The sequence below is a fragment of the Argopecten irradians genome, unplaced genomic scaffold, assembly GCF_041381155.1.
Source record: "Argopecten irradians isolate NY unplaced genomic scaffold, Ai_NY scaffold_0265, whole genome shotgun sequence".
Classification (NCBI taxonomy): Eukaryota; Metazoa; Mollusca; class Bivalvia; order Pectinida; family Pectinidae; genus Argopecten; species Argopecten irradians.
Genome location: NW_027187732.1, coordinates 15,547 through 23,743, shown reverse-complemented (window position 1 = coordinate 23,743; position 8,197 = coordinate 15,547). Strand labels below are relative to the sequence as shown.

The 8,197-nt window shown below is 36.5% G+C and overlaps 1 long non-coding RNA gene across 1 annotated transcript; it reads left to right on the top strand.

Moving 5' to 3' along the window:
• Window positions 1-3,922: 3,922 nt before the first annotated feature.
• LOC138312257 (uncharacterized) lies at window positions 3,923-6,811 on the top strand. Its single transcript, XR_011206894.1, has 2 exons — window positions 3,923-4,629; window positions 5,545-6,811. It is a non-coding gene; the product is annotated as an uncharacterized lncRNA (long non-coding RNA).
• The last annotated feature ends 1,386 nt before the right edge of the window (window positions 6,812-8,197 follow it).

The following is an 8,197-nucleotide window of genomic DNA, read 5'->3' as shown; positions in this document are numbered from 1 at the left end:
CGTAAGGTGTTCGAATTAATAGTAACAGAGAGCTAAATTTAGGTAGTGGTCTCTCCGGCCAGCCAATTAGAGTTAGGTTGGGAGGGGGAATGGAAGTAGGTAGAAATACGTAATCATATTAAGATTCAGCCAATGAAGGTGAGAATGAAGATGGAAGGAGCGAGGTTTTAGCCAATTAGAGGATAGTATGAAAGTGGTATAAAAGGGGGTGCACGTGACGAAACGAGAGAGGACATGGAAATTTTGGGACTTACTCCACGCATCTCGGGATAAGTTATTTTAATTCGGATTACTTTACTACACTTAGTGTGTTTGTGACTATGGGATTTATACTTGGGATGTACTGTACGGATATTTCCTACATGTATCAGTAATGTGATATATACGGATTACTCTATCATTCTTAGTGTGTGACCATGGGATTTATACTTGCATTTGGGATGTACTGAATACTTCGCAATTATGGATATCACCTAGCAGTGACAGTGTACCAGTGTGTGTTCCTAATGGATTTATTGTGAACTATATTACATTTTGCACGTGGATGTTTATGTGAATAAATTATGTGAATTTTAGAGTGATGTTTTCTAGTTTTCCCTGCCGTAGTCACCTTCCATCACGGACTTACGATATACAATAGCGTCTCGTCATATCCTTAAGTGCGATCATATTTTGGAGAAACGCTACAAATGGTGGCAGCGGTGGGATGGACGTTACCATGATTACGGCAGTGGAAATGTTACTTTGCTGAACTTTTTGGATTTTATATTTGTGACTATTTGTGGTAATGGATATTCCGGAAACATCGAGGAGAACATTTCAGCGAGGGCTCAGTTTTCCGCATGTGCGTCGAAATTTCAATTATAATTTCGACCAGAGTGAAGTGATGAGTGCTGATGTGCTTTATTATTCACCTCGGACATTCCGTGATTCGGATGTTGAAATATCATCAATGACCTCTACTCCGAGTGTTGGACCTATAGGGACTACAGTGAGTTGTGATATATGTGCTTCGTGTTCACGGACAGCGAATCAACGCAAGTCGGAACATCAATATACGGGATTCATTCTAAGATGGATTATTGTGTTGCTGTATTTGGCAAGTTCTGTGGGTATAGTGTACTATAGATACCCAAACCACATTATCACGTGCTTCATAAAAGAGTTTAAAGTGTTTGGAACTCTAGTGTTCTGGTTGTGTATCACGTGTTCTGTGATAGTGAATTCGATTCAGAATCCCGTGATGGTAGACATAGTGACAAATATGTCCCAGGGATTAGTGGACGATAGTGAATTAGTGTCGTCAAACAGCCAAGATGAAGCGATATTCAGTAGGAGTAACTAAACAAGAAGGAATTATGTACGCGAAATTCCGTCAAATGTGTCCCTGAAGGAGCAGTAGGCCGTGCGCGCGCGTCGGCCGCGCGGGAATGGAGGACTAATACAGGCGAGGAACGGAGTGAAGACTGTACCCAGCAATATGTGCTACTAACAGGGATACAGACACAATGAGTTTTGTGAAATTATTTCTTCCGCGGGAAACTGCAAACAGGAAGAAGAGTACGACTTACTCGAAACCAGAGTAATGTGTAATGTAATAATGTGTGATTTAGCTACGGAAGTGCGTAATATGGTGGACTGGAAAGTTGACACCGGAGACTTATTTTTATATCCGAAGATCTCTATAGCGGTGCTATGGGGATCGTCCTGTATTGGAGCCTGACCTTTCCTTGTGTGAGACAGTCGATGTAAATACGTTGTTTGTGATAGTGATTTTATCAAAATTTATCATTCGGGAACTATCGTTATTAAGACAGTCTATCAAGCCAATGGATCACGTGCTGTTTAAGGAAGCACTATGGAGAGAATACCTCGACAAGTGTGAAGTATTGGACGAGGTATTATAGCCATGCAATAAACCACAATGATTGATAGAGGGAATCGGAGAGTATATTGTATTATAATTGGGACAGTTGCCGGACAGTGTTGTCGACTTAAAAACGTCGTTGTGAGGAAACCCCATTTTGTGTATATTATTCGTAAAGACGTCAACTTGGTGTGTGATATTAAAGTTGTGTTGTGTTTATCTGTGGATCTACAAATGGATTATCATCAAATGCCTTTCAGTGAAGACGATAGATGGAAGATCGCCTTCGTTATTCCACTAGGTGGATTGTACCAATGTTATAGTGATGGTGTTTTGTTTAGTCAACGCCTGGATCACTTTCTCCAGAATTATTGAGAAAACGCTGAGTGGATTACAGTGGAACATTGCAGTGTTTTATCTGGACTGTGTTATTGTGTACGGGAAGAATTTCAGTCAGAAGATGGACAACTTGTATTGATGGCAGTCATGCATGAAGATACCTGACGGTGCCGATTTGAAGTTGAAGGCCTATGAAAAGGTGTCACTTGTTCTGCAGACAAGTGACGGTCCTGTGACATGTGGTGTCCAGGATGGCGTCCGGACTGATTCTTCAAGAACAGAGGCAACGCTGAAGATGTAATCATCAGAAACCGATCCAGAACCATATGCCAGGAAGTTGGTGAAAACTTCGCATTAATAGCGAAGTGTCTACATGGCCATACCAAGCAATGTAAAGTTTGGTGGTAGACAACAGAAACTTTTGGTGACGTGAAGAAATGGTTAACTTCAACTTTTGGAAATCCAGACGTCCACACGGGGGATTTATGCTGAACACTAAGGCAAGAAACTACATGCTGTATGAGCTGTGATGTCCCAAGAGTGAACTGAAACCTGTTACAACCAGTACCCAGGAGACACATGAACATGGGCTGATTCCAAAGATAATGTTGTGGTGGTGATCCATCCAGAGCGCTAGCCTTAGAAACCCAATTTTTGTTGAAATAAAATGGACGAACCGGAAGATGTACCTGTACGTTGTGTGTGTACACGTACTTGTACCATGCCTGCCGCAGTACCGGAACAAGGCTGGGCTACGATGAACATTTTGAAATTACCTGTTTTGCTGATGATGACCTATTGTGTGGTGGCCGTTCCAGATGACTCTGAAGAACTGTGAAATGAACATTTTTGAAATAATAGACTTTCGCGCAAAGTTACATGTGACACTTAGATATCAGTGATGAACAATTCTGTGAATTAATATGTGACACATTACTTTACGTGGATTTATATATGTGACACTTAGATATCAGTGATGAACAATTTTGTGAATTAATATGTGACACATTACTGTACGTGGATTTATATATGTGACACTAAGATATCAGTGATAAACTTAACTAATCCGGTGGATTATTATGTGAGATATTCATTTTATGTGGATATATATAAGTGACACTAAGATATCCAAGTGATGAACAATTCTGTGGATTATTAAAAATGTGACATTCCTTTAACGTGGATGATACTTACGTGACACTTATTTTAAAAGTGATTCTACGTGGATTTATTATTTGTGTAGTGAACAATATATGTCAACACTTATTTCAAGTGTACAATGTGAACATATGGATTATCTGTGAGCACAGACGAGACTTGAAGTGTGTCCGGATTATCGGTACGATATCCGTAAAAGGTTACTTTCGTGAACGATTGACTTTTAACTTTTAAGTGAAGGATATGTGTTCATTCCCATGAGTGGATTACTTCATTCCAAATGTGACATTTTCTTTTGTTGGATTTATTATGTTGATCTTCTATTTCATGTTGATCATTATTGTTGAAATAATTATGTGAATGAGAGTTGACTGTATGACATGTTTCTTTCATCATAAATATCAATAGTTCAGTGACTGTGAACGTGGATATATTCGCGCATGTTTCATTGCGCGGAAAACGTGTTAAATTGTTGCGAAGCTGGTATTTTCTCAACGAATACGCGTGGACGTCTATATAGTATCACGGAATGTACACCGGATATTGCGCGCAAAACTGTTTTTGGCGAGGGTTACCTCGCCATTGTGATCGTGGTTGCAAAATTCTCTCACAGTCAATTTCCTCAATATGATTGGCTAAGAACTTGCTCGCAGATACTAGCGCTCCTAGCGGCAGTGTATTCAACAACTTTGATTTTACCGGGAATTTTAAATAGCAAATTTTGAGTATGAAAGTTACTGAAATAAGCGTATCTGTAATGTTGAAATAGGAATAGTAGATAACTGCTTTCATATCCTTACCATATACATCGTCCAAATGATCTTACATTGGAAAATTTTCACTTGAATTGTGTACAATGTATCTAGACTTTTCGTCCTGAAAATGTTGTTTTCAATACATGAAGACGTTTCGTCCCGAAAATGCTTCGCTTCGCCCCACGCGTTTAGTCCCTACTAGTGACAATTATCCCGCAACGGAAAAAATGAAATCTATATTTCACCTCAAACATTAAAATTGTTACAATAATGATTTTTGCACTTTGAATCACATTAGTTCGGGAGCAAATATATTTCAGGACGATATGGAGATTTGTTTATCACGGCTGCGTTATGCCACATGTACGTGTAAATCCACAATGGAAGAAAGACAACTCTAACAAAATTTTGGACAAACTTGGACTACCGATAAAATAGCACGTGACAGACGGTGAACATTTTGTAAATGTCCAAGGTGGCGTAATCTTTAAACTAACGGCAGTTAATAAGGTATGAATGTTTACCACATCCATTATTATCGATAATTTTATAAGCACATGTATAAATATCAGATTATATCTATATACTAAAGCACGTTCAGAGATTACCACTAAACCATACTTTTAAAACATTTTAGTTATTTTCACCACAGGAGCTTGACGTTCTGATCATATACATACAGCATATTCATTAAACTAGGTAATACGAAGTATAAATTTTTGGCCGAATGACATAAATCATATGTGGAATGTTCATATAACTCGAAGTGATATTTTTTGGACTACTAGATCGACGAAAATGCCGATTTCTTCTTCATAATTCTTCCGTAAAACGGCACTTAAAAAGCTGTTTCAATCTGTAACAAATGTAGAGAAAACTGTTAATTGTTTAGCAATTATCCTGAGTTATATTTTACCAACAAGCATCAGAGATTAGCAATTAAAACTTACATAAACATATTCCCGACTCTCACTTGCATTGTGTGATCACTCGAGCGGAACTAATCTCTACCACCTGGCACAGTCTTACAAATGCCCACATGATCACTGTTTTTAGTGCGATTACATCTTAGGGTGTGAACAATGTTAGTTTTTTAAACTTTTTACTCAACAAAATAGACTTTGCGCACCATCATTTTCTGTATAACTTATTAATTTACCACTGTACCCATGCATACGTGTGTATTTATACTTCTTTGTGCACATTATATAACAACGGCTATAGACTGTATATTACAATCAATTTATGAAGGACAAAACTCTTACATGTAAGAACAGGAGGACTGAAGAACAGCGGGAATTAAACTTCAATAATATTTCCTCTATGCTGGTATTGCTATTTATGATTAAAATGTTTAATTATATGATATTAGCCTTTTCAGTAATTACTCTGTTAATACATTTATTGTTTCCTTATGTTTTACAGAATGTCAGCATGCATGTATCATTTCAACTGGAAACAGCCTAGGAGAAGAATTGTGTGAACAAAAAGAAGTAATTTTCAACTGTGGAAGCTTAATATTGTAATGATTTTCAATCCGAAAATAATTACTATCATCATCTTCAAATTCCTAATTCTGAATTTAACTGTAATATGATTTAAGCATATACCTGATATTTGTTAATATTCTATGACATGTACATGCTTGAAATGAAATGAATAAATAAAAGATTATTTAAATTTAAAACACAATATGACATTAGCTGTTAATACTTTTTGTCAAAAACATATTAAGCTTATCGTTCATAACACACTCGTCATCACCTTCGAGACAATTTAATGAAAATCAATTAAACATTATTTGTATAACACAGGTCGTCCTATGTTTTCCCCGCCTTGACTATCAATGTTCCCTGATCACTGAAAGTTTTGATTTTACCGTTTTTTGCCTTTAAATCAATCACACCAATGAAACATACATTTACTGCATTCATTATAACACTGTAAGGCAATTCTGCAAGATCAGCGAACATTATTGATTTACCTTGAATATCTACATGCATGGTACCATATGTAACAGGAGAGGAGAAAATGTAGCGGCAAGACCGGGATTCGATCCCGGGACTCTCCGAACACTAGCTGAGTGCTCTAGTCACAGCTCTACCGACTGAACTACCTGGTCATCGATAATCGACCCAGTCCAGTCCCGCTACACTCCTCCCTCTTTTTTTGAATACATACGAGACCCTTTCAAACACCACAACCGTTGGTTATTTAGTTGGGTGCCAATTCTGTAACAGGAGGGAAGAAAATGTAGCTCTTCTGACTGAGCTACCTGATCGCCGATAATCAACCCAGTCTGATCCCGCAACAAATATTTATCTGGTTATTTTATCTCCCTTCCTTTTTTCAATCTACCTTTATGACTTAGAATCTTACCTGGTGGAAAAGAATATTTTGTCTTACAAATCTTGACAAATTATGCACACTGTGATTGTTGCAAGCTAAACTACGTATCCGCTAGCTGGTTGCTGTTGATTGTTAATGATCTCAAACACACTAATTACTTATTGTGCCAATTTAAGTAAATATATTCTACTCTTTTCAAATATTCCTGATTACTATTCATGTGTAATATCTCAAAAAATTGACATGTGCAAGGAGTACGGCGGACCAGACCGCCAATGTTTTGGACATCTGCTAGATATTTCAGTTTCAGGTTACGGTGACCAATAAAAGAAAACAAACACAATGCGGTTTTCATATGTTATTTCTTCTAAATACAACACTTTTTGTGCAAGTTGTCAAGCATTTATGGGGAATATTTTGCATTGAAATTGTCACCTTCATACATCGGTTTTGGGACTCCCTGGACATTGTTTTCCCCATTTTGTTGATGCGCAAAATATACTGATAGTAGATTTTTTAAGCATTTTCAGCCCTAAAAATTACCTGCGCAAAATTAAACCAGTTTTTACGGTATATGATATTGGAATGTATCCCAAACTTTTTATCAGACTATTTGCCAATAACACTGTTATGATATCAGAAATATCTGATGGTCTACAACAAGTGTTACATGAATTTTAACAATATTGCATAACATGGAAATTAGAACTTAATATCAGAAAGATAAAAATTGTGATATTCTCAAGACGTAAATCGGTACCACAACACCAGTTGATGTTATGGAATACAAAATTAGATTTATAAGAATTGTTTACATATCTAGGTACAGACAATAATGTTAGTGGTAGCGTTTTTAAAGAAAGGGGAAAAACCTGCTGAACAAACAATTAAATCGGTGTTTGCTGTTTATAAGAAATAAAGGAATGTATCTCTTCCTGTTCATCTTAAACTGAAAATATTTGATTCACTTGTAATGACAGTTTTATTTTACTCATCAGAGGTATGGGGATTTGAAAATAAAAAATGTTGTAGAAAAATTCATTTGTAATTTTGTAAAACGATCCTGAAGTTAAGAAAGTGTACAAACAATTTCATGGTCTATGGTGAGCTAACAAGTTATCCGGTTTGAATTGAAGTTCGGATACAATGTATATCAATCAACTTGCTGTTTTACAAAAGAATAATTACAAACTTGTTAAAAGTATACCAATTGACCAATTTATTCAAAAATCACATGGTGATATTGATAAGTCTTCTAGAGGACAGACATATTCTATATTTAAGACATTTTGGCATAGAAAAGTATGCCCCTTGTCTTTCTCTGCTGCAAAACAATACATGTTAACTGATACTGTGGTCCCAGGAACTTGATGACAATAGTCATTAAGAATGGTATTTTCATTAACATCAAATTAACAAGGGAAAATGCTAAAGGTGTTATAAAATCATTTGACATATAACATCATAGGAAATATTAGAATGGGCTTCCCAAGATTTTAGTATGTGTCTCTTATTTTACACTTTGGTGTCCAAGGAATCCTCAAAAGTCCAAACTGGAAGGAACACCAGCCAAATTTATTTCTTATTGTACAAAACTACAGTAGTATTGACCTTAGAAATATATTCCTCCTAATATCGAGACCGAGCCATTTAGTACTTTCAGTACTTTGATTATAATTTATATACACCGGATATAGCGCGTAATAGATATCCTTTCCGTGGTTAGCGT